This window comes from Protopterus annectens, chromosome 6.part1 (genome assembly GCF_019279795.1).
Source record: "Protopterus annectens isolate FY-2018-M chromosome 6.part1, PAN1.0, whole genome shotgun sequence".
NCBI classification, from domain to species: domain Eukaryota; kingdom Metazoa; phylum Chordata; order Ceratodontiformes; family Protopteridae; genus Protopterus; species Protopterus annectens.
Genome location: NC_056738.1, coordinates 467045208 through 467070473, shown reverse-complemented (window position 1 = coordinate 467070473; position 25266 = coordinate 467045208). Strand labels below are relative to the sequence as shown.

The window sequence follows — 25266 nt, the reverse complement described above, 5'->3', positions numbered from 1 at the left end:
GGAAAGGGGGCTGTGTTAATGGATACCCTGATTTTTGAAGGGAAAATATGAACGACATTTTGATGAACACGAGTAAATATGAAAGTGTTTCTAGGAATGAAGTTAACATATCTTATAGAAGGGTGAATGCTGCTCTTTTAGATATGTTTCTTGAAGGCTTAATAGATGTTAACACCTATAATTATTTGAAAGTGGAAAAAAGTACAGTTTTGTACCTACCATAAATGTAGATGTTCGAGGATCTACATTGCTGCAGTCATAACCTGTGGGTAGTCCGCTGTCCTCGGTCGGCCCGAATACCAAAGAGCTAGGCTGGCGTCGGTCATTGTCACCCAGAGCTGACGTCAGTACGTAGTGGTACTTAAGCGCATGACCGACGCCATATCCTCAGTCTTTCTTGCCCCAGATGTCAGAAGGCCTACAAAAGAAAGGCCAGAGCCAAAATAGTAAACACCCAACAACCACCAGTGTGGAAATAGAGTATCCCAAAAAGAAACACAGCAACCACAAACTATAGAGGGGAAGGAGGGAGGCATAATAGGACTGCAGCAATGTAGATCCTCGAACATCTACATTTATGGTAGGTACAAAACTGTACTATGTTCTTCGTCTCGCATTGCTGCAGTCATAACCTGTGGGTAGAATCCCAAAGCAAAGGAAAAGGGAGGCTGGCAAACTAAATAGCATTAGGAGCTGCTAACATGCCCTGTAAAACTGCAGTGGCAAACCCAGCCCTGGACTTGGAATAAAGAGGGAGATGGTAATGCTTAGTAAAAGTGTGTACTGAACTCCAAGTAGCTGCCTCCAAAATATCCTTAGTAGCTACCCCCCTCAAAAAAGCAGTAGATGTGGCAGTAGCCCTAATAGAATGAGGTCTGATTCCAGCAGGAACAGTCTTCCCATGATGAGAATAACAAAAATCAATACATTGACCAATCCACTTAGAAATAGTCTGCTTTGAAACAGCTTTCACTTGTGAACCCAAAGCAAAGGAAACAAATAACTGTTGAGTCTGCCTGAACTCTTTAGTTCCGCTCAAATAATAACGTAGCTGCCTGTGGATATCCAAAGAATGCAAGACCTTTTCCCCCTTATTTTGGGATCAGCATAAAAAGTAGGCAAATGAATAGACTGGTTCAAGGCCACATTAGAAATCACTTTAGGCATAAAAGTAGGGTTAGTACGCAAAGAAACTCTATCCTTATGGAATATCAGAAAGGGTTCAACTGCCATGAGTGCCTGCAATTCAGATACCCTCCTAGCAGAAGTAATGGCCAACAAAAAAGCAGTCTTCCAAGACAAAAACTTCAATTCAGACGTAGCTGCAGGTTCAAAAGGAGGTAAGTAAGCTTCTCCAACACAAAATTGAGATCCCAGGAAGGAGTAGGAGCTCTACGTGGGGGTCTTATATTTTTTGCCCCTCTAAGAAATTGTTTGAACAAAGGGTGAGAAAATAAAGGAGGGTCACAATCATAGTGAGCAGAAATGGCTGCAGCATGAACCTTCACAGAAGAGAATGACAAACCCTTGTCCAGTAATTCAGTAAGATACTGTAGTGCAAAACTCAAATTAGGTACTGAAACATCAAAGCCCTTCGCTGTGCTCCAAAGAAAAAATCTCCTCCACTTTATCAGCATAAACTTTTCGAGTACTAGGCCGCCTGGCTTCCAAAATTACATCTAAAACCTGTTGAGGAAGCTGAGACCCCACCTGCTCCATTACAGAATACGCCAGGCTGTTAGATGCAGGGACTGCACCTGGACATTGAGAAAATGATTGTTTGACTGGGTTAACAAATGAGGAATCTGTGGCAAAGGCCAAGGAGGCTCCTGAATTAAACTCCTCAGCAGAGGATACCAATGCTGACGTGGCCAATCTGGTGCTATTAGAATCATGCAAGGCTTGTCCCGCCTGACTTTCAAGAGTACCTTGGGAAGAAGAGGCAGAGGGGGAAAAGCATAAACGTGAAGGTTGTTCCAACTGAAAGATAGAGCATCCACTTTCCAAGCATTTGGGTGGAACATCTTTGTGCAAAATTTTGGCAGTTGGAAATTCAGTGGAGAAGCGAACAGATCTATGTCTGGAGCTCCCCAAGCCACGGTCAACTGTTTGAAAACCTGAGGGTCCAGTTTCCACTCGTGGGGATCCACAATTTGTCTGCTCAATACATCTGCTAGGGAGTTCTGTGCTCCTGGCAGAAACCGTGCTTGAAGATTGATGTGCAAACTCAGAGTAGTCTCCCACAATATCATTGCTCGTCTGCAAAGAGGGTAGGAATGGGTTCCCCCTGCTTGTTGATGTACTACATGACTGTTGTGTTGTCTGTTTGAATCAACACCTGTCCCGGCTGAAGTAGGTCCTTGAAGGCCATCAAGGCAAATTGGACTGCTAACATCTCCTTCATGTTGATATGCAAATGTAGTAGTTTGGGAGGCCACATGTCTTGTATCCATTTCCCATTGAAGTGTGCTCCCCAAGCCAAGTCCAAGGCATCCGTCGTTAGGATCCGACTTGCCTCTGGTTGGGTCACAGAGAGTCCCCTGTTTAGGTGACATTCCTGAGCCGACCACAAGAATTCCTTCTGGATGCAAGGTATAATCCGAATGACAGTGTCCAAACCGTGGCAGTGTTGAGTCCACACACTTTTGAGATACCATTGTAGCTTCCTCATATGCAGTTTGGCATTGGGAAGTACTAGAATGCAAGATGCCATGAACCCCAAGGCTTGAAGGACTGTCCTTGCAGTCAGCCTGGACATTACTGATAACTGCTGGAAGTATAGATGAAGAGTTCTTTGTTTGTCCGGGGTCAGAAATGCCATCTGAGAAGCTGTATTCAGTCTCACACCCAGAAAGCACATGTCCTGAGAGGGCACTAGACTGGACTTTATTTCGTTCACAGAATACCCTAGGCACCTTAAAACTGCCATTACATACTGGAGATGTTGTAGTAACTTGTCTTTGTTTTGAGCAAGAATCAGGCAATCGTCCAGATAAGGATAAATTTGTATTCCTCTCTGTCTGAAGAAAGCAATTACAGGAGCCAGAACTTTTGTGAATACCCTGGGCGCAGTAGATAAACCAAAGGGCAATGCAGAGAACTGATAATGAGAAGTACCAGCCCGAAATCTCTGGAATCTCCTGCAGCTGGGCCTGATAGGGATGTGAAGATAGGCCTCTTTGAGATCCAGGGTTACCATCCAGTGATCCTTGCCTAGCATAGGCAGAAGTTGTTGTAATGTTAACATCTTGAACTTTGGAATGTCTAGGTAGGTACTGAGAATGGACAAATCCAGAATTGGCCTCCAAGTGTTTCCTTTCTTTGGCACTAGGAATAGACGGGAATAAAATCCTAGGCCTACTTCTGACGGAGGGACCACCTGAATTGCCCCCATCTGCAAAAGCAAAGAAATTTGCTCCTGAGCCTCTAGCCTTTGCTGAGGAGGCACATCCGGCATGCCTTTGAAAGGAGGAAAAGTGTGAAAATAAAACTTGTAACCTTGATTTATTATATCCAACACCCATTTGTCCTGGGTGACCAAATGCCAGTTTTGTTTGAAAAGTCCCAACTTTCCTCCTAAAGGAGCTGCCAGTAAAGAAGGGTCTGGCAGCGGAAGATACAGGTCATTGGGTCTGTTTACAAAAGGGCTGACCCCTGCCCTCACCAGAAGACTGTGCAGGAGAACTCCAAGTCCTAGGTCTGAAAGAACCCTGAGCGTGAGCCCTGCCTCTACCACGTCTAGACCTGCCCTTAGACTGATAATCCGAAGAAGGATAAGACCATCCTCTAACAGGCCAATTCCTACTAAACTTAGTGGGCTGCACCTGCATAAAATCCTTGACCGCCTGCATAGACTTAGCCTTATCTTCCATCTTTTTCAAAACTGATTCCACAGGAGGACCAAAAAGTACTTCAGATTGAAGAGGAGCATCCAAAATCCGAGCCTTAATATGCTCTGACAAATTTTGATCCTTAAGCCAGGCATGTCTACGAATAACTGAACCTGTAGCAGCCACCCTGGATGAAGCCTGAAGAGCATCGAAACCACACTGCAAAGAATGTTTGCCAACTTGATCTGATGCATGAACCAACTCCTGGAGCTCCTTACACTCTATACCCTCAGATAAAGCATCCACCTTAGATTTCAATTGGCCTAACAAAAAGTTCTGATACTTCAGCATATGAAATTGGCAATTCAAAGCCCTCATAGCTAACGTAGAGGAGGTGTACACTTTTTTCCCCCACCTATCTAACGCTCTAGAATCTTTATCCAAAAGGAACTGGATTCTTAGCCACAGAAGCCCTAACACCCTTCGGACCTTGAATAATAGTTTCCGGATCAGCTCTAGGACTCTTGTACAAATACTTATGTGCTTCTGGAACTCTGTAATATCTGTCTGGCTTAACAGGGGCAGGAGGCAAAGAATCAGGATTAAGGGAAGATTCAGAAAAAACATCCTGAACAACATCTAAGACAGGAGGAATAGCCAAGGGCCTATGTTGTGGCAGAAACAAAAATTCCCTAAGCCTTTTCCGAGAATCTGAAAAATCCTGACCTTCCCACTTGAAATGTTCCCTCATGGAATGTAAAGTCTCAGAAAAAGAAAAATCCTCTGGAGGAGAAGCAGAAGGATAGGAGTCCTCTGCATCCGAATCTGAATAGGAAGGGAAATCCTGAATTTCTTCAGCTGAGGAATCAGAGTAGTCTGAGGAATGATCCAATTCCTCTAAATCTGGCTCCACCCTAGGCCTCTTCTCTGGGGAGCATAGAACCCTGATCAAAGTAATCAAGTCCTCTGCCATTTTCAACATATGCTTTTTAGGAACAGGGGCTGGAGAGCTAGAACTATGACCAGGGCCAACAAGACAAGATTTGGCCTTAGCATGGCCTTTAGCCACTGAAGTAGAAGGCCTAATAACCTTTTGTAAAGATGGAACTACAGATACCTGAGAAGCACCCTCAGCTGGGCCTAACTCCTGAGAGGCCAACTCCTGCAAAAGTAAAGGTTCCCCCTGGGATTCAGCCGAACCCTCGGCAGGATCCACAGATTCAACCGAGGCTCCGAAGAACCGGCGTCCGCAACGGACGACTCATCCGGTTTAGACCTCAAAGATTTATCTTTGCGCTTTTTAGCGGTAGCGGGCGTCGGAGGATCCGACGGCATGTTATAGTTACACCGTTTACCGAAAACAAGCCTGGCACAGTCTAATCTACGTTTAATAGTGCGCTTATTAAATCTAGCACAAAAGCGACACCCGACCACGTCGTGCTCAGGCCCCAAGCAAGGAATACAGAAAGAATGATAATCCCTATGAGGTATCTGTTTCCCACAAGAAATGCAATTATTAACTTTTTCTGACATCCGGATAACTGAGGCAAGAAAAGACAAAAATTTCCCCAACGGGGTACTTAGCCCAACTTGGTCTTCGGTCTGAAACTCGATAAATGAAAATTTCAGAACGCCGAATGGCACTTGCAAACGCTGCTTCTGCTTCGGACCACGCGGCAAGAAAGACTGAGGATATGGCGTCGGTCATGCGCTTAAGTACCACTACGTACTGACGTCAGCTCTGGGTGACAATGACCGACGCCAGCCTAGTTCTTTGGTATTCGGGCCGACCGAGGACAGCGGACTACCCACAGGTTATGACTGCAGCAATGTGAGACGAAGAACATCAAAGAATACCTACGATTTTTGGAATCCCAAAAATACATAAGAATGAGGATGACCCTTCGCTTAGACCTATAGTTTCAGCGGAGGGTTCAAAATCTTTACCTCTAGCAAAATTTGTACATGCAAAATTATAAAGACTATGGTTAAAAAGGAGAAATATACTCAGGGATTCCTGGGATTTTTTGAGGGAATCACCAATGATTTGCACAGAGAAAATGTAATATTTGTTACCATCGATGTGCTAGATCTTTTCACTTCTATAACCCACAATGATGGGATGCAAATGGTGGAAGAAATTCTATATGAAGATGGTGAAATGATCCAAAATGAAAGGTTGGTTTTAAAATACAATTTTAATTTATTTTAAGGGAGAGCTTTACAACCAGATCAAGGGAGTAGCAATGGGTGCAGCATGTGCAACCACTTATGCTAACCTAGTACTGGCAAAATGGGAGGAAAAAATTGTTTTTCACTCCAAGTACAATACAAGTTGGATAATGTACAAGAGGTTCCTGGATGATATTTGTATCTTGTGGATTGACACCAAAGAAAGGCTACATGAATTTCTAGAACTTTTAAATGAAACTACATCATTTTTAGGTTTAGGTTCATAGGTAGGTACTAGGCTATTGCCCCTAGGGCCTATATAAGCCTAGTCAAAAAGGTACCCTGGCTTTCGCCACCCAAGACAATTATTTTCCTGTGCCCCTGTCGAGCAGAGCCACAGACATGATCCTTGGGGTAATTTCCTATTTCCCATCCAATCATCAAGATTTTTCTTGAAGAGTGCTAATGAGGAGCTCTGTTTGACATAAATAGGTAGTCTGTTCCAGAATATGGGAAGTCTCTGGGACAGGAATCTATCTCTCCAGCATGTTCTGTTTATTGTGGTGAAAAGGTTTAGGTCCCTACAGTGTATAGTTCAGAGGGATTGGGATTTCTTTAAGTGGAGCATGTCCAACAGCTCTGGGTTTGACATAGCTTTGTATGTTAGGCAGAGATCGCCTCCGAGTAGGCAATATGTGACGGAGTAAAGCTGGAGTTTTTGGAGATGGTCTGCGTAGGGCATCTGTTTGAGGCCAGTAATCCTCTGTGAGGTATTTCTGCGGCCTTTCCAGTTGCTGTAGAGGTCTTGTGAGGTACATACCAAAAGGGGCGTTGTACTCTATAATGGGTCTAATGAGTGATGAGTAGAGGGGAACAATGACCTCTCTTTTTCTGGATGAGAAACCTTTTGCAATGAAGTGTGCCACGTAGAAGGATTTCCTGACCACTGTGGCGATGTGATTATCAAAGGAGAGACTACTTTCCACCTGTGTCCCAAGGTCTCTTATCAAACTTTCGGTGTTAAGTAGACTACCGCCTATTTGGTAGTTCATGGGTACAGAGTTTTTACCAAAGGGGATGACAATGCACTTTTTGGCATTGAGCTTGAGGCCATGGCTTTGACACCAGGCATCTGTCTCAGTGAGGCCCTTTTGTAGGATATCCACATAGTTAGGAGTTTCGATTATAGCTCCTAGTTTGCAGTCATCTGTGAACTTAGTCAGCCAAAGACCTTCTCTGTTTGGTATCTACTTCTCTAAAGTACACGCTAACAGGAGAGGACCCAGGACTGAACCCTGTAGTATTGCACTTGTCACTGGTCTGATACTTTCACAATGTGGGTTCTGTCAGTAAGCCAGTTGGCAACCCATCTTGTGACATAGGGATTTATAGTGACATTTACTGATCTGAGATAGATAAAGTACAGTTTTGTACCTACCATAAATGTAGATGTTAGAGTGTATATACTGCTGCAGTCATCACACTTGGGTTATCCTGCCGTCAGGCAGTCCCGCAGTCGGACGAATCCCAAAGTCTTGGTCCGGCGTCGGTTGTCGTCACTTCTTCCCTGACATCAGTGCGACAGGGGGATAAAAGAGGCAGCCGACGCCATTTTCTTCAGTTTTTCTTGCCCCAGATGTCAGGTGCCCCCAACTAGGAAGGCAATACAAATAACTATGCAAAAATACCTTAGTAGATAAACAACAGTACTAGCTGTTAGTAAATACACCATATAGACATGCATCCAATAGATTGATGTACATGGAGTTATAACTAACACCCTGGTATGTAGAGAGGATGGTGGGAGGGTAACCTGGACTGCAGCAGTATATACACTCGAACATCTACATTTATGGTAGGTACAAAACTGTACTAAGTTCATCATGTTATACTGCTGCAGTCATCACACTTGGGTTGAATCCCAAAGCTATGGATGGGTGGCTGGTACTAAACTGGGTTAGGTGAAGCTAGGATGCCCTGCAGAACTGCAGTGGTAAAACCAGCTTTGGTTTTTGTGGAAGGTGGTAGTGCTTGGTAAAGGTGTGCACTGAACTCCAAGTAGCTGCCTCCAGAATGTCCTTGGTTGGAACCCCCATGAGAAAGGCTGCTGAGGTAGCTGTAGCCCTGGTAGAGTGGGACCTAATATTAACAGGCACTGCTTTCCCATGGTGCGAGCAGCAAAAGCGGATACAATGTGCTATCCATTTGGAGATGGTCTGTTTTGAAATAGCCTTTCCTTGTGAACCTGCAGCATAGGATACAAAGAGTTGGTCAGTCTTTCTGAAGGTCTTTGTCTTATCCAAATAGTAACGTAGTTGTCTGTGAATGTCCAAAGAGTGAAGGAGTCTTTCTCCTTTATTCTGGGGGTTTGGATAAAAGGTGGGTAAATGAATGGTCTGATTCAAAGCCACACTGGATACTACCTTTGGCATGAAGGTAGGGTTAAGTAGGTAAAGAGACTCTGTCCTGATGGAAAATGATGAAAGGTTCCGCTGCCATAAGTGCCTGTAGTTCTGAGACCCTGCGTGCTGAGGTGATAGCCAGCAACAGAGCTGTTTTCCATGACAAGTATTGTAGTTCTGCTGAGAAGGCTGGTTCGAAAGGAGGCAGTGTTAATTTTTCTAAAACGAAGTTGAGGTCCCAAGCTGGCGTTGGGGGGTTTTCTGGGGGGTCTTATATTCTTAGCCCCTCTGAGAAACTGCCTTAGTAAAGGGTGTGAGAATATGGGAGGATCTGTATTATATTGAGCTGAAATGGCAGAAGCATGGATCTTAATGGATGAGAAAGAAAGGCCTTTGTGTAGCATCTCAGTTAAGTATTGCAGTATTTGAGGAATGTTTGGTATCCAAGGATTCTGGCCTTTATCCTGGTTCCATGCACAAAATCTTTTCCATTTGTCTGAATAAGTTTTTCTGGTGCTGGGCCTCCTGGACTCCAAAATGACATTCAGGACGTCCTTTGAGAGAAGTGTTGATTGATAATAATTCAGGGTATTCTCCATGCAGCTAAATTTAAAGTCCTGAGTTGACTGTGAAGGATCTGAAAGTTTTGCTGAGTCAACAGAAGTGGGAGTTGAGGGAGGGCTGTGAGTCAAGGTCCTTAGTAATGGGTACCAGTGCTGACGTGGCCAGTCCGGAGCAATGAGGATCATTTGTGGTCTCTCTGATCTGACTTTCAGTAATACCTTGGTCAGGAGAGGTAGTGGTGGGAAGGCATAGACTGTCAATGCTGTCCAACTGAATGATAGGGCGTCCATTTTCCAGGCTAGGGAATGAGAAGTCCTTGTGCAAAATTTCTGTAGTTGGCAATTGTTGGGGGAGGCAAATAGATCTATGTCTGGGCATCCCCACCTTTGAGTTATCATTGAAAATACCTGTGGGTGTAGTCTCCACTCGTGAGGATCTGCCAAATTTCTGCTTAATTCGTCTGCCAATATGTTTTCCTTTCCTGGCAGGAATTGTGCTTGCAATTGTATTTGGCAAGTCAATGCTGTGTTCCACAAGGTCATTGCCTGTCTGCATAAAGGGTAGGAGTGAGTTCCTCCCTGTTTATGTACCACATAACTGTGGTGTTGTCTGTCCTTATTAGTAGTTGTCCTGGATGCAAGAGGTCCTTGAAGGCTGTCAGTGCATTTTGCACAGCTAGCATCTCCTTTTGGTTGATGTGTAGGTGCATTTGTTTTGCAGACCATTTGCCCTGTATGCACTGTCCTGCCATGTGTGCTCCCCAGGCGTAGTCTGAAGAATCTGTTGTCATAGTTTGGTTTGCTGGAGGTAAGACAAAAGGAAGACTCTTGTTTATTTGACATGCTTGAGCCCACCATAGGAACTCTTTTTGAAGGCAGGGAATGAGAGGTATACTTGTTTCAAGGCTGTGCCTGTGTTGAGTCCATACACTTTTCAGGTACCATTGTAATTTCCTCATATGCAGCTTTGCATGTGGAATTAGTTGAATGCAGGATGCCATGAACCCCAATGCTTGTAGGATTTTCCTTGCAGTGAGCTGGGTAAAAGTTGCCATCTTTTTAAGTATTGAGTCAGTTGTTTTTGTTTGTCTGGCATGAGATGAGCCCTCTGGGCCGTTGTATTTAAGCTGGCACCCAGGAATATTATGTCTTGTGATGGTATTAGCTTGGATTTCTTTTTGTTTATTGTGTACCCTAGGCAACTTAGCAGCTTTGTTACAAATGCCAGATGCTGTAATAGAATGGCCTTGCTGTCCGCTTGGATCAGGCAGTCGTCCAGGTACGGATATATTTGTATTCCTCGTTGTCTGCAGTATGCAATTATTGATGCCAGGCATTTCGTAAATACTCTGGGCGCAGTAGATAAGCCAAAGGGCAATGCAGAGAATTGATAATGCGTTGTACCTGCCAGAAATCTGAGGTATCTTCTGCAATCTTGTCCGACAGGGACATGCAGATATGCCTCTTTGATGTCCAACGTTACCAGCCAAGACTCCTTGCCCAGCATGGGAAGAAGCTGCTGTAGTGTGAGCATTTTGAATTTGGGTACCTCCAGGTATGTGTTTAGAATTGAGAGGTCTAAAATGGGTCTCCAGGCTTTGTCCTTTCTTGGTACTAGAAATAGTCTTGAGTAAAAACCTTGACCTTGCTCCTTTGTAGGTACCTTTTGAATTGCTTTCATATCCACGAGACCTGAAATTTGCATTTGCGCCTCTGCCCATTGGTTTGGAGGCAGATTTGGCATGCCTCTCATCCGTGGTAAAGTGTGGAAATGAAATCTGTAGCCTCGGGTAATAATATCCAGTACCCATTTGTCCTTTGTTATGATGCGCCAATTTTGTGGAAATAGAGCCAGTTTTCCTCCCAAAGGTGCTGCCAGGGCAATTTTGCTTGGCAGGCGAAGAGGGAAGTCATTGTGTTTGCTTCCTGAGGGGTTGAGATCTTTTGTCTCCACCTCTGAGTTGTTGTATGCCATTGTCTAAGCCTGAAAGAACCTTGTGGCTGTCCTCTGCCCCTTGGGCGTCTGTACCTACCCCTTTGGGGTCTGTCTGATGCAGGAAAGGACCAGTTTTTTGATGGCCAGTTTCTGCTGAAACGAGGAGGTTGTACCTGTAAAAAATCTTTAACTGTCTGCATAGATTTTGCCTTTTCTTCCATTTTCTTTAAAACTTCCTCTGCTTTGACACCAAATAACACATCTTTCTGCAATGGCGCATCCAATAACTTTGCTTTGGCATGTTCTGGTAAGGCTTGCTCTTTTAGCCAAGCATGTCTACGTATTACAGATCCTGTGACAGCTGCTCTACAGGAGGCTTCCAATTAATCAAAACCACACTGTAAGGTATGCTTTCCCACCTGTTCTGCTACATGCAGCAAATCCTGCATCTCTTTGAAATCAGGTTGATCTGTCTGAGGGATCATTTTCTGCTTTAACTGTGTAATCAAGTACTGCTGGTATTTTAGCATGTGGAATTGGCAGTTTAAGGCCCTCATGGCCAAAGTGGCAGACGTATACACTTTCTTCCCCCATCTTTCTAATGCTCTGGAATCTCTCTCAGAAGGTAGTGGATTCTTAGCAGTAGAGGCCTTAACCCCTTTAGGACCCTGGGAAATGGTTTTGGGGTCTGCAACAGGGCTTTTATAAAGAAACTTATGAGAATCAGGAACTCGGTAGTATCTGTCTGGTTTAGCTGGTGCAGGAGGTAAGGAATCTGGGTTTAGACTAGAATCGGTGTAAACATCACCCAAAATGTCTAAAACTGGAGGAATTGCAAGGGGTCAGAGTAATCTTGGCCTTCCCAGTGGAAGTGTTCCCTCATGGTGTGTAAAGTTTCCCCAAAAGAGTAGTCTTCAGGGGGGGAGACAGAGGGAATGGACTCTTCAGCATCTGAGTCTTCATAAGGAGGGAAGGAATAATCTTGGTCCTCAGAGTTAGCTGAGGAAATGGATGCTTGGTCAGAGGAAGGGTAATCTTCCTCCAGTCTAAGCCTTTTGTCAGGAGGGGGTTGTGAACCCCTGATAAGGGTAATTAGATCCTCAGCCATTTTGAGCATCTGTTTTTTAGGCATAGAGGCCTGTGGGGGGGGTCTGTGGACCAGGTTTCCTAACTTTTAAGGGGGCTTCAAGTTTAGCATAAGACTTAATAGAGATAGTTGTCGGTTTGAAGACACCTTTAGAAACCGAAGGCCTGTCCAAAATCTCCGGATCACTGTCAGGGTTGGCGTCCGAGGGTTAAGATGGAACCGGCTCCTGAGGCCCAGCTGATTCGGTCTGGGAGGCCGTCAGAATTTCTAAATCAGCGGTAGTCAGGGGCTGCGTAGGCGCCTCGCTGAAAACCGGAGAACCGGCGGCAGGCCTTGCTGAGGCCTCGGTATCTGGTCTTGGCCCTGGTTGCCTGTCCTTATCCTTGCGTTTTTTAATCATTGCTGATGTTGGTTACTCCGACGACATGCTACAGTTAAATTTTCTGCCAAAATAATGTCGGGCGAAATCTGCCCGACGCTTGATTGTACGTTTGTTGAACCTAGCACAAAACCGACAACCAGAGATGTCGTGGTCTGGGCCTAGGCAAGGAATACAATAAGAATGAAAATCCTTATGAGGTATTTGCTTCCCACAAGAAATGCAATTAACTTTGTCTGACATCGGTCTGAGGCAAGAAACGTTTCCCTAATGGGGTACTTAGCTTTAGAGAAGACTTCGGGCTGAAATTCAATTCGAAAATCTCAGGAGCTAGCCGACCGGCACTTGCGAACTGCTTCTGCTTCAGGCACCGCGAGGCAAGAAAGACTGAAGAAAATGGCGTCGGCTGCCTCTTTTATCCCCCTGTCGCACTGACGTCAGGGAAGAAGCGACAACAACCGACGCCGAACCAAGACTTTGGTATTCGGCCGACTGCGGGACCGTGTGACGGCAGGATAACCCAAGTGTGATGACTGCAGCAGTATAACACGATGAACATCAATAAGTATCCTTTTCTGTGCATTTAAAGTGTTTTTTTTTATTGTATCTGCTTTATTTTCGGGGGGGGGGGGGGGACATACTTGTTCCCCGCCTTTCTAAGCTAGTAAAGTCCAGTTTTCAGGTTAGTGCTGAATTCAGGGCTGTGTTACAAATCTCTGTGTTTGCCCACTCCTCCAAGAAAAGGAAACCAGTCTGATGGACCCCTGCCATAAACAAACTATACAACAGGAGGAGGAAACTAGTACAGAAGAGAGTAAAATCCTAAGCAGGGAAGACATCCCTGATCAGTATCAGCAAGAAACTATGATCCCTCATAAAATCATCCAAGGTGGGCTTCGAAAGAAAAATTGCCAAGGACTCCAAAGATAACCACAAGGCATTCTTTAGCCATGTCAAGAATCTAAATGGCAATGCTCAGATCTGCTCAGAGTTGGTGCAGAATGGCACAAAATATACTGAACCAACCAATATTGCCAAAATCCTGGCAGACAGGTTCAGTGCAAACTTCACCCCCCCTCTCACCCCCAAAAGGGCCCATAACCATACCAGAAGAATGTAGAGCCCCTGAAATCACACTCAAGTTAAAACAGCCCTCTCCAAAGCCAAAAAACACAGCATCAATGGGACCAGATGGTTTCCCGGGCTGCATCCTATACGAGCTCAAAGACGAACTAACACCTCACCTAAACACACTGTTCAAACTCAGCCTCTCCACAGGCTACTTACCCATAGAATGGCACACAGCAACAGTTATTCCATTCTACAAAGGTGAAGCCACACCAGACCTCGGGAACTATCACCCTATAAGCCTGACTAGCTTGGTCTGCAAGGCTATGGGGCACATCATCATCATGGAACTCATTAACAGAGACATTGGGAAACTCCAAATACTGGACCCTACCCAGTTTGGCTTTGTTAAGGGCAGATCATGCCTCCTAAACCTGGTGGACTTCTTTGAGACAGTTACCAAGGCTATAGATGAGGGAAAGGTGGTACACACAGCCTACCTAGACTTCACAAAGGCCATCAACATCATTCCCCATCCTGGTATTATAGGCAAGCTCAACAGCCTGAACATAAACCCCTACGTCGCAAGATGGGTTGCCAACTGGCTCACAGACAGAACCCACATGGTGAGAGTTGCGGAAGCTACGTCTGACTCTAAACCGGTTACAAGTGGCATTCCCCAGGGCTCAGTCCTAGGACCCTTCCTGTTCGGCATACATTTCTCAGAGGTACAGGCAAGCACAGGAGGACTATGGCTAACCAAGTTCGCAGACTACTGCAAACTAGGGGCTATAATTGACTCTCCGGCTGACACAGACATCCTCTAAAAGGGTCTCACTGATAACTGGTGTCAAAATCATGGCCTCAAGCTAAATTTCAAAAAGTGCATAGTCACAAACTCCGCCCGATGCCTAAGAGTGCGTCAGTTGAAGGAGGCACAGGCTGTACAGGCCGAGACGTCGTGGTCTGGGCCTAGGCAGGGGAGGGAGTAAGAGTGGAAATCCTTATGAGGTATTTGTTTCCCACAAGTTAAGCAATTATTAACTTTAAGCGTTTGATCTGACATCGGCTGAGGCAAGAAAGAGTCCCCAACGGGGTACTTAGCTTTTGAAGTCTTCGGTAGCTGAAGTTACAGGAGCTGGCCGACCGGCACTTGTGAACTGCTTCTGCTTCGGGCACCACGCGGCAAGAAAGACCGAGGAAGATGGCGTCGGCTGACGCTTTTATACCCCAGGGGTTTTGACGTCGGGGAGAGGGCAACATCAGCCGACGCCGGACCCAGACTTTGGAATCCGGCCGACCGAAGGGCTGCCTGAGGCAGGACAACCCATATGTAAGGACTACAGATGCATCCTTGAAGGACATCAAAGTACCCACAAACTATCACATAGGTGGTAGTCCCCTAAATACGCAAGACGTAATAAGGGATTTGGGGACCCAAGTAGATAGTAATCTTTCCTTTGATAACCACATTGTCAAAGTGGTTAGAAAATCCTTCTATGTGGCCCACCTAATTACAAAAAGGTTCACATCCAGATCAAAAGAGGTCATTGTGCCCCTCTACTCATCAGATCCATCACAGAGTATAACGCCCTATTTGGGATGTACCTTACAAGACACCTGCAACAGCTGGAAAGCCCACAGAAGTACTTCACCAAGAGGATCACTGGCTTCAAACAAATGCCCTATGCAGCTCGAATGAAGAAACTCCAGCTGTACTCTGCTGCATACTGCCTATTCAGGAGGTGATCTCTGCCTGACATACAAGGCCACTGATGGACATTCTCCACCTAAAGAAAACCATATCCCCTTGAGCCACACACTCTAGGGATCTAAACCTCACCACAACAATAAATAAGACATGCTGGACGGATAGATTCCTGTCCCAGAGACTTCTCATGCTTTGGAATAAGATTCCAATCTACATTAGGCAGAGCTCCTCGCTAACACTCTACAAGAGAAACCTTGACGAGTGGATGGGAAACATTATCCCGGGGATCACTTCAGTGGGTCTGCTGGATAGAGGCACAGGGAACTAATCTAAGGGGGAGGTGAAAGCCAACACATTCTGGCTAGGCTTATAAATGCCTTCGGGCAGATAGCGTAGTACCAACCTATGAACCTACCTAGTTTAGTGAGTTTATCTATATCCAGAGTGGGGGATGGTGTTGAACGCCTTGGCAAGATCTAGATAGGCTGTGTGAACCACCTTACCCTCATCTATGGCTTTGGTGACTGCTTCAAAGAAGTCTACCAGGTTTAGGAGACATGATCTGCCTTTTACAAACCTGAACTGTGTGGGGTCCAGAGTTTGGAGATCTCCAATGTCTTTGTTTATGAGTTCCATGGTGATATGTTCCATGGCCTTGCAGACCAGGCTCATCAGGCTAATGGGGCGGTAGTTCCCAGGGTCTGTCATGGCTCCCACTTTGTGGAGTGGGCTAACAGTCGTGGTGCGCCATTCAATGGGCACAAAGCCTGAGGTGAAGCTATGACTGAACATGGTACTTAGGTGGGGTGCCAGTTCATTCTGTAGTTTGTGTAGAAGTCAGCCTAGGATGTTGTCAGGTCCCATGGATGCTGTGTTCTTGGCTTTGGACAGTGAGGTTTTTAAATGTGTAGCCGTGATTACAGGAACTTTGCATTCTTCCGGTATAGAGATGGGTCCTTAAGGGGGTGAGAGGGGGGTAAAGTTAGCACTGAACTTATCAGCCATGATGTTGGCAATATCAGTTGGTTTTGTATATTTAGTGCCATTGTGCTGTAACTCAGAGCAGATCTGAGTGTTGCCACTTAGATTCTTGACATAGATATAGAATGCTTTGTGGTTGTCTTTAGAATCCGTGGCGATTTTATTTTCATAACTAGCTTTGGAGGATTTTATGAGGGAGTTCCTCCAATCATGGGATTTTACTCCTTTTTGCAACAGTTTTCTTTCTTCTGTTGTAGAGTTTGCTTATGGCAGAAGACCACCAGATTGGCTTCCTTTTTTTGGAGGATAGCATCTTGGTTCTGTTAGGGATAGCATGATCCATGCACTCATGTAAGTGCTTATAAAGTGCATTTGTGTAGGATTCAGCAGTCGTACCTCTATTGTCCATCTGCATGGGTGTCGTGAAGTTTGCCACTTCTGTCTTAAGAAGAGTGAAGTTGGCTTTGGAGAATTTTTTTACAGTTGTTTCCCTAATGGGGGTGGGAGCGGGATATGGATGTCTAGGGTGATTAGCTTGTGGTCAGATCTGACCAACAACGAACTGACCTCTGGTGTGGAATACCAGTCGCCCATGTTGGTGATGACCAGGTCTAGGATATTGCTGCCCCTGGTGGGGGTGTGGATACATTGATCCAAGGCGTTGGAATTTATAAATTCCAGAAAATGGTGAGCAAAAGAGTTGGTACATGAGTTTTCCCAGTTAATAGTGGGGTAGTTGAAATCACCCATTATTAGGTTGTTGGGCTGTACCCTAACATTTTTCAGTGAATCAAGAAAAGAGGAGTGGAAAACCTGGTGGGGGTCTGTTGCAAACTATAATCTGGATTGCGGTCTTGCCCAGAGTTAGCTGAACTTGGATAATCTCGGATGCATTATGCTGAACAACTAGCTTGGAGGTGTGGATATCCTTAATGAATATGGACACGCCTCCGCCTTTAGTGTTTCGGTCCGGGTTAGGTGGCCGAAAGGTGTGGTATGAATTATAGCCTGGTAATGCAGGGGTGCTCTCTGAAGCTTTGAACCAGGTCTCTGTCACTGCACAGATGTTGATGTTCTCCATTTTAAAGAGTGCCTCGAGTGAGTGCATTTTGAGGTTTAGACTTCTAGCATTGAGTAGCATTACCCTCAGATTTTGCTTGCTTGTACCTGTTATGGTGATGAATTTGTCATTTGAACCTTGCCTAAAAAAGGCACTATAGGGGTGGCAAGAGCCTTTGCCAGTATCCGGAATCCCAAGGGCAACAGGTGCAGGCCATCTCTGGCAAAGCACCGTGGTCTGTCGATCATGTCATCCCAGGCAGACAAGATACTGGATTCCCTTAGAATGACACCAGAAGCTTAGCCAATTGTTGAAGTCAATCATTTTGTCCTTATACTGTGATATCACTCTGGGGTGATGGCAGGATGCTACTCAGGGCTAGGGTCATACCTGCCTGGGCTACAAGATCGGAGAGCTCCTCCATGTCTCTTTTCATGTAGTCCACGGAGGTACGTCTCGGATCATTCACACCAACAAAGACAATGACAGAGTCATATTTGTACTTGTGGAGTGACCTGAGTGCGTGCTTTATGTGGCGGATCCTGGCACCCGACAGACAGCCGACAGTAACTTTCTCCTTGTTTAGCCTGGTGAGTGGAACATCAGTGTGCTTGACTATAGAGACACCTATGACTAGAGAGTGTTGGGTACATTATGTCTTATGGGCTGCAGTTGAGTGGCACACCAAGTTTGTGGGCTGTGTGTCATTTGGGTTGTGTTGGGGGGGTGGAGGTTGCTTGCATTTCTGCTTTGAAGGTATTGGTTGTTTGGGCAGATTTTTATTGACAGCCTCCGTGAATGTAGGTGTGTGTTTTGTGCTTCTGTGTGTGTGTTTTGATGGTGTAGGTTTTGAGGGACTATATGATGAGTGTGGTGTGGTGCAAGTGTTTACCTTCTCCTCGACTGTCTAGTTCAGTCTTCGGTGAAGAGAGCTTTGCTTCCAGTTTGGCTATATATTTGCATCTCTCACAGGTTGTAGTGTTGAGTGGTAGGAGGAGAGGGTTGTCTGTTTCACCTATAATGTTTCAGCTAAGAAGCTTCAGTATTTAGACGTAGAAATTTATAAAGAGAATGGTGGTTTTAATTCTAAGGTACATAGGAAAAGTACTTACACCAACTCTTTTTTACATTTTAATAGTGCACATCCGTATCACTACAAGAAAAGCATTGTTAAAGGACAATTCATACGTGCTAGTCGAATGACCTCCAATCATGATGAATTTAAATCTGAATGTGATTTTTTTTAGGGGTCAATTTATAGCTAGGGGTTACCTGAGTTAATTGATCGAAGAAATAAGGAAACTGGTATATGAAGGTATGCAAGACAGGTTCAAACCCATTCTGGTGAAACCGATGAAAGAATTGAGTGAGCAAAAACAAAATGATGAGTATGGTAAGGCTATAGTTTTAGAATACAACGCTTGTAGTGGCATTATAAGAAATATAATTAAATCAGAATGGGAGAAATTCACAAAAGTCTTACTGACTTGGAAAAAATACCAAAAAATTTGTTGAAATTTGTGTATAAGAACTGCCAGAGTTTAAAGAATATTTTTAGAAAAAGACTACAAACAAAGCAGTTCTAGAAGGAAGCATGGCACATTCAAGTGTAGACATTGTGCACAATGTAGATATATCAGTAATTGTGAGGAACTGGTGTTAAACAGTAGAAATATTACCCTGAAAAGCAAGGAGTATTTTAATTGTGAATCTAGTGGGCTAGTGTACATTGCAGTGTGTGAGGAGTGTCAGTCTTTCTATGTAGGTAAGACTGAACGTAAGTTGGAGAGAAGAATCTACGAACACTGGTACGAAATGCAGAATAAAAAATATACTAATGCCCTGTATAATCACTCTTTACAATGTACCAATGCTAGATATGTATTTTTTTGTTTTAGATAGTATAAAAAAGAAGCAAGAGGGGGACAACTGGAAGAAAATATGGAATACAAGGAATTATGGTGGCAGGTAACTTTACAGGCCACCATTCCCTCTGGGTTGAACGAAAATGTATCCATTGCCCCAGCTGTAAAATTAAGGGCAGCTAAATTATAATTTATTATTTAAAGTTGATCTTGACATACACATATACATAGCATTTGTTTCAAATCATTTTTTTCTTTTAATGTGCAATTGTAAGACTGTCCACTTGAGGGAGACATTTGATTATAATATCAGTTTCATTTACTGTGCATCAACAGAAATGTTTTAGATTGTTTTAAAGTTGAAATGAAACATTTTATTAGTAATATTGTATAATTTATAATGTTTTAAATACATATTTATAGGCTTTTTGAAATGCATTTTTAGTAATTTCAAAGAATTTTAAACATTTTATACAGCATCTTAGTATCTTGTGTTGACTAACGAATATTCATGAGCTCTAGGATAATGAAAGGCTGAACAACTCTGCTTAATTAATTGCTTGGTATCATTGGTTATTTATGTATTTGGAGGGTATATATCAATTCAACTGTCTATCCACATCTGATGAAGTTTTTAAATGAAAACGCTGAGTCTAATGTGTCTGCGTTCATGTATGTTTATATGTTCGTTTTTGGCATTAAACTGGATTAACTGTTCTCTAGTGGCTGGTTTTGAAGCTTCTTTGGTACCTTGGACTGTAAAGTAAAAAGGAAAACATTAACAGAGTCAGAAATTATACTAATGTTGCTAGATCTCTTGACATTTCATATATAAAAGGTAAAGATGAAGGAGACGGGCAAAGAAAGTGAATAATACAAAAGGAAGAAAAGAAAGTTAATGAAGAAAGCAAAATGAACTGAGAGAGAAAAGAATGTGTTTAAATACCACAGAAAAGAGGCAGTTACTAAAGACGTTACTGATAATATGGTAAGAGTGCCTCGTCACAAACAGCTGTGTTCAGCTTTAGAAGAAAGTGTGCAAAATTAAGACAGAATCATTTTGCAAGAATATGCAAAACAAGTGAAAAGGAAGAGCAACAATATGGTGAGAAAACATTTCTGGGACAGACTGCCAACAAGACAGTGAAACAGAACTTCTGTAGTAGAATGAAACAAAGCAATAACACCGAACAGAACAAATAATGATGGCAGCAACACTTCTGCTTGCAATACAAGTAGAAATGATGAAAGCATAAAATGCAAGAAGTATCAGGGAGTTTTTTTAAACAAAAAGTAAAGATGGTAGATGACATAGGATAATCAGTGAATGCATTAACAGATGAGATATAGGACAAGCCAAGACCAAAACTACTGTTGCAATAAGACAAGCAAAGAGGTTGTGCGTTATACTGAAAAGCTACACTTTCAATTAAAGGCCGTTTTTAAAAAGATCAGGTAACAGGCAGAGCAGTAAAAGAAATGTTTATGTACTAGTGGAAAAATAATCCAAGCTGTAAATTTACGATCTAGCAAAGGTACTTAGAATGGAAAAGATGTCAGTTTACTCAAAAGGTATAAAAAAGGAAAAAGATGAATTAACAGAAAAGACAACAGTAAGGGCAACTATACTGGACAAATATTAAACAAATGTGACATGTTCACCACACTGAGCCCTTTTCATGGGTTCATATCGCATAGGTCTACTTACACCGAGAAGACTCACTTATCTTGGGTCTTTCTGTTTGTCACTGGCTTTTCTGTGAAACCTTTTTATCCTTTGTCTTGAATGTTAAGTGTGTCAAGTTACTTTATAAGCCTAAATTTCTTACAGAGTGGTCACGGTAACCATTCATGCTACTATACAGATGAGCCCATGAAAAGGACACAACATGTCACATCTACAACCATTAGGGTTTGATTTTAAAGGCCCGAATACATCATTAATAAAAACATAAAAAGTCAGTGGGCATTCAGAAACCTAAGAATTAAAATTGAATATTCTTAAGTCATTTGCATATATCCACTGGGCATTATTCAAAAGGAGGTTTAATGTATTACAGGGTGAAAACTCTGGTTTATCTTGGGTCTGTTTATTGCTACATACATCATATAAAATGATGCTACAAATAATGTTTTCTTTTACAGTTTGTCTGAAAGTAATGTACAATGACAGCTGACATTTTACTGAAAAATGTAAATTGTTTTAACAACTAGACTTTTCTTTAAAGGGACTTGACTTTTGCTATAAAAATATGCACACACCTATACACATGTAATGGCCAGGATTCAGAAATTAACCTCTAGCAGTAAGCCAGTTTTACCACTTGGGATAGCTGTCCCACTACTGGCTGTAAATTTTTCAGACACGGGACTTGCTGGTTAGTGCTCAGCATCCTGACACGTGTGAGAGTAAATGAAGAGGATGACTAATGTTATGTTTGTTGCTGTACGAGTCATACTTGGGAACTTTAGGGAAAAAAAATTCCGATTCTTAGCTGTACTGCAGGGCTTACCTTGAAGAGGTGCAGCACCATGATCTCTCTGGCCCCATTGCAAATGCTACGGAGACATTTGGGGGACCAGCATATGAAAATCAGCCATGTGCTCTCGCTTAGAAATGCCTACAGTAAACAATTTAAGCAGCTGTAAGATTCACAGAACCAATTGGCTGTGCAAATATGTACCAACAGCCACATCCGTTAACTTGGCCAAATGCTCGGTCACCATTATTCTCAATGAGAGAGACTGCATTCAAGGGGAGTGCTGTGGAGTTTAGCAAAATAAATAGTGTTCAGAGGGTATGTGTGGCTGCATATGTGAGTGTATACACACGTATGGGTGGTATAATGTGGGTGGGTGTGCACGTCTGTTTACCTAAGTGGTCATAGTAGGGAGGTTATCTAGGAGATAAATATAGTGCGAACATGAGTATGATCATATGGGGGTACATTCGATGTACAGAGAGACAGAGGTGTGTGTGTGTGTGTGTGTGTGTGTGTGTGTGTGTGTGTGTGTGTGTGTGTGTGTGTGTGAGAGAGAGAGAGAGAGACTGTCTGCCATATCTAAACCTTTCCTTGATTAACAAGCAAATCCTGCAACACTACAGAGAACTGGACACCAGGGACTGTTAATTATACCCCTAAGTCACTTCAAAAGTTATTAGAGCAATAGGTTATACAACACAAAAGACAAATAGGAGGAGCACTTGATACCAGGGACAGTCTTAAATAACACCCTAATCCAACTACAAAGAGGTTTTATAGCACAGAGCATGGCACCCTAAGGGGTACAAAATTCTATTGTCTGGCATTACTGACTGACTGAAATGGTTCATTACATACAGGTGTCATGCTCAGACTACTGGGCAAAGCTGGGGGGGGGGGGGGGCACACTAGAAGATACCAAAGAGTTGTACTCTAATCCACATAAAGCATTATCAGAGCAACAGGTCTCACATCATGATACATTTTCTGAACAAGAAGAATTAAACTAATAGGTGGCATTATTGATTGTATAACTTATGCTTTACAAGAACAGGGAAAAACAAGACATCTGGGACATTCTATTAACTGAGGGACAGGTAAGAGGCATGGCAATGGGTGTGTATACACGAGTGCAAGGGGGAGTGAATGACAGGAGAACCTGTGCTAGTGTGATGCATCAGCTGCCAGCAGTGATTACTGCAACAGCAGCAAAAAAGAACATTTTTAATGCTTGCAGTAATCACAACATGATTCAGAGGCATGAAAATTAACTGATAATGAGGTCTCTCTCATTGCGGCTAATAAATAATTGAATAACTGGTTTCTGCAATTGCTCTTAAAGGTGCTTTTTGCACAGCCTTGGTTTCTGAATCCTAGTCAGTGTATATGTCTACATATACAGTACTTAAAACAAATTTTATTTAATGTCATTTAGTACAGACTATTCCCATGGATATCAAATCATTATCCTGCATGCAGTAGCTGTTCTAATGCTAAAGTGAATGAACTTTAGCATTTAGCAAATGAACAAGCCCCATGAAAGAAACAGACAATGTTGTATAAAAATGTACGTCAGCCCATCATTTTTCCTAAAATACTTGGTCCTACAAGTACTTTAGAATAAAAGGAAGCTGCTTAGAAAATCCTCCATTATTACATATTCACGTTTGGGACTTCCATAAAATTAGATTCAATAGTCAAACACCTAGACACATTACAGAGTAAAAGAAGACTCCTTCAACTTAATTATTACATTACTATGTTATTTTTTTCTCCTCATCCTTTAACTGTCATTTCTATTTCAGTTCCTAAGCAGGCATACACAGCACTAACATAACATTACAGCCATCCTCTTTCATTTATGCCCACACTGTCAGAATGCTAAACAGTGACCAGCAAGTCTTGCATCTTTACGATCTACAGCTAATAACGGAACTGTATTAAACTTAAAGGCATCTAACTTCCTTATTTTGACACATATCGGCTTTTTACTCATCACCAATACTGTATTTTCATGCTGGTATTTTCCTTTGCTGTATTCTTTCAACTCCGAAAACTGAAAACTACGAAAAACGAAACTCCAAAAAGCAACGGTCGGCTAGCTTCACACCCATACAATAACATAACACAGTAACACTTCACACTATTACTAATGTGGGGGGCTTCACCCCTTCTTAAATATACCAACTCCGAGATCGCACCACAGTGGAGACTTCATACATATGCATGCTTGAGCCAACTATAACCATTCGGAATTTTGAACTTCGTAGGTTTGAGTTCAGTGTTATTCCGTTTCGGAGTTTGCGGTTCAATGTTTTGGTGTTCGGACTTATCACAGTTCGATAAACCCCAGTAAACAATACAAGAAAGTAAATTGAACAAATAAACAAGTTAAAATTCTACAAGCATTTTCTTACCATACAAAAGCAGTCTTAGTTCATGACTGTTCTAGATCACATAACGGTGAATCTGAAAGAAAAGAAAGGGAAAATTCATGAATAGTAAGAACCAAATTAAGCATTCATTGCCCATTGGCCTGCAAATAATTCTGTTGACCTCTATGGGAATCCAGAATCCTGTTTGAAAGAAAAGATTTCTAAAAGATCTGTTAGTAACTTCTGTGAATGTCCGTTAGCAAATGCTGGACTGCTGATCATCTAGTAGAGAGGATTCTGCACTATTGAACCTGTTCAAACCATTTTTTTTTTTATATGCATACAAGAACCCATAACCGTCTGTAGGACACTCCAAGGGTGTGCATGATAGACAACTCTTCATTATTAAACTGCAAATAGTGAACTCCAGAGATCTGTGGAACTTTCTTCCTTACACAACACGATATGTCAGCAAATCTCTCTTCAGTTTTACCTTCATTTTTAGTGTTTTGATCTTTTATACTATCTTCACGCACAGCAGAACATCAATTAACAGAATGTCAGTTAACCAAATGACATGTTATCCGAATAGCTCATAGAATGGATAAAGTGCTACTTTTTACTTATAAAAGTTATTTTTGATAAATTAATCCGATTCAGTACTATTAACTTTCAGGAACACAAACTTTTTTGAAGGTTTTCATTATGCCGCCTCCTCAGGCTTGCCACATTTAGCAGTTTTTATTTTACAACGCAGTGAGTTAGAAGCTTCTGACTGCTTGAAGGTAGTGGCACGTGCCGCTGCTTTGTCATCTTCTTTTTATTTTCAAAGAGAAGCCTTCGGACTAAACCTTCAGGTATCTATTACAGTAGAATAGCTCTGGGTGAGTAACAAAATGCTGATTTTACAATGAATGGTACAGCAGAAGAATAAGAAACAGGTATAAGTTAGTGACATTTGACTGTAGCATAGTCTTGTACAGTCTATTCTATAATATGGCATCGATAGCAGTCTGTACAAACCTTGCATTTTTGTGAAGCAAGTGACTCTGTTTTCCTGCAGTGCAACTACGCTATCTTGGAAAGATGGTAGTTAAGTATGGGACATGGGTTTGGCCTGTTGATTAGACAACACTGCAGCACAGCACGGAAATGACCTTGTTTGTGAATCCAGTTGTACTTTTTCTACTTGGACTTAATAAAGCATGTGAACCAGTCATCAAACAAACAAGTCTTTATCGTCTTTTATTAGTCTTTACTAGTTTTTTATTTCAGGTAGATGTGCATAAACTTTTAATGTCAGATTATGTGAACAAATCAGTTTTATGAACACGTCTCCCAATTAGTTCCAATA

At 42.8% G+C, this 25266-nt stretch overlaps 1 long non-coding RNA gene across 1 annotated transcript in view; it reads right to left on the bottom strand.

The window, feature by feature from the left end:
- The window catches only part of LOC122805630, a 73021-nt gene that overhangs the window by 34784 nt on the left and 12971 nt on the right, over positions 1–25266 (bottom strand). The window contains exon 2 of the long non-coding RNA XR_006365392.1: positions 23955–24006. This is a non-coding gene — a long non-coding RNA (uncharacterized LOC122805630). The remainder of the gene's footprint in view (positions 1–23954; positions 24007–25266) is intronic.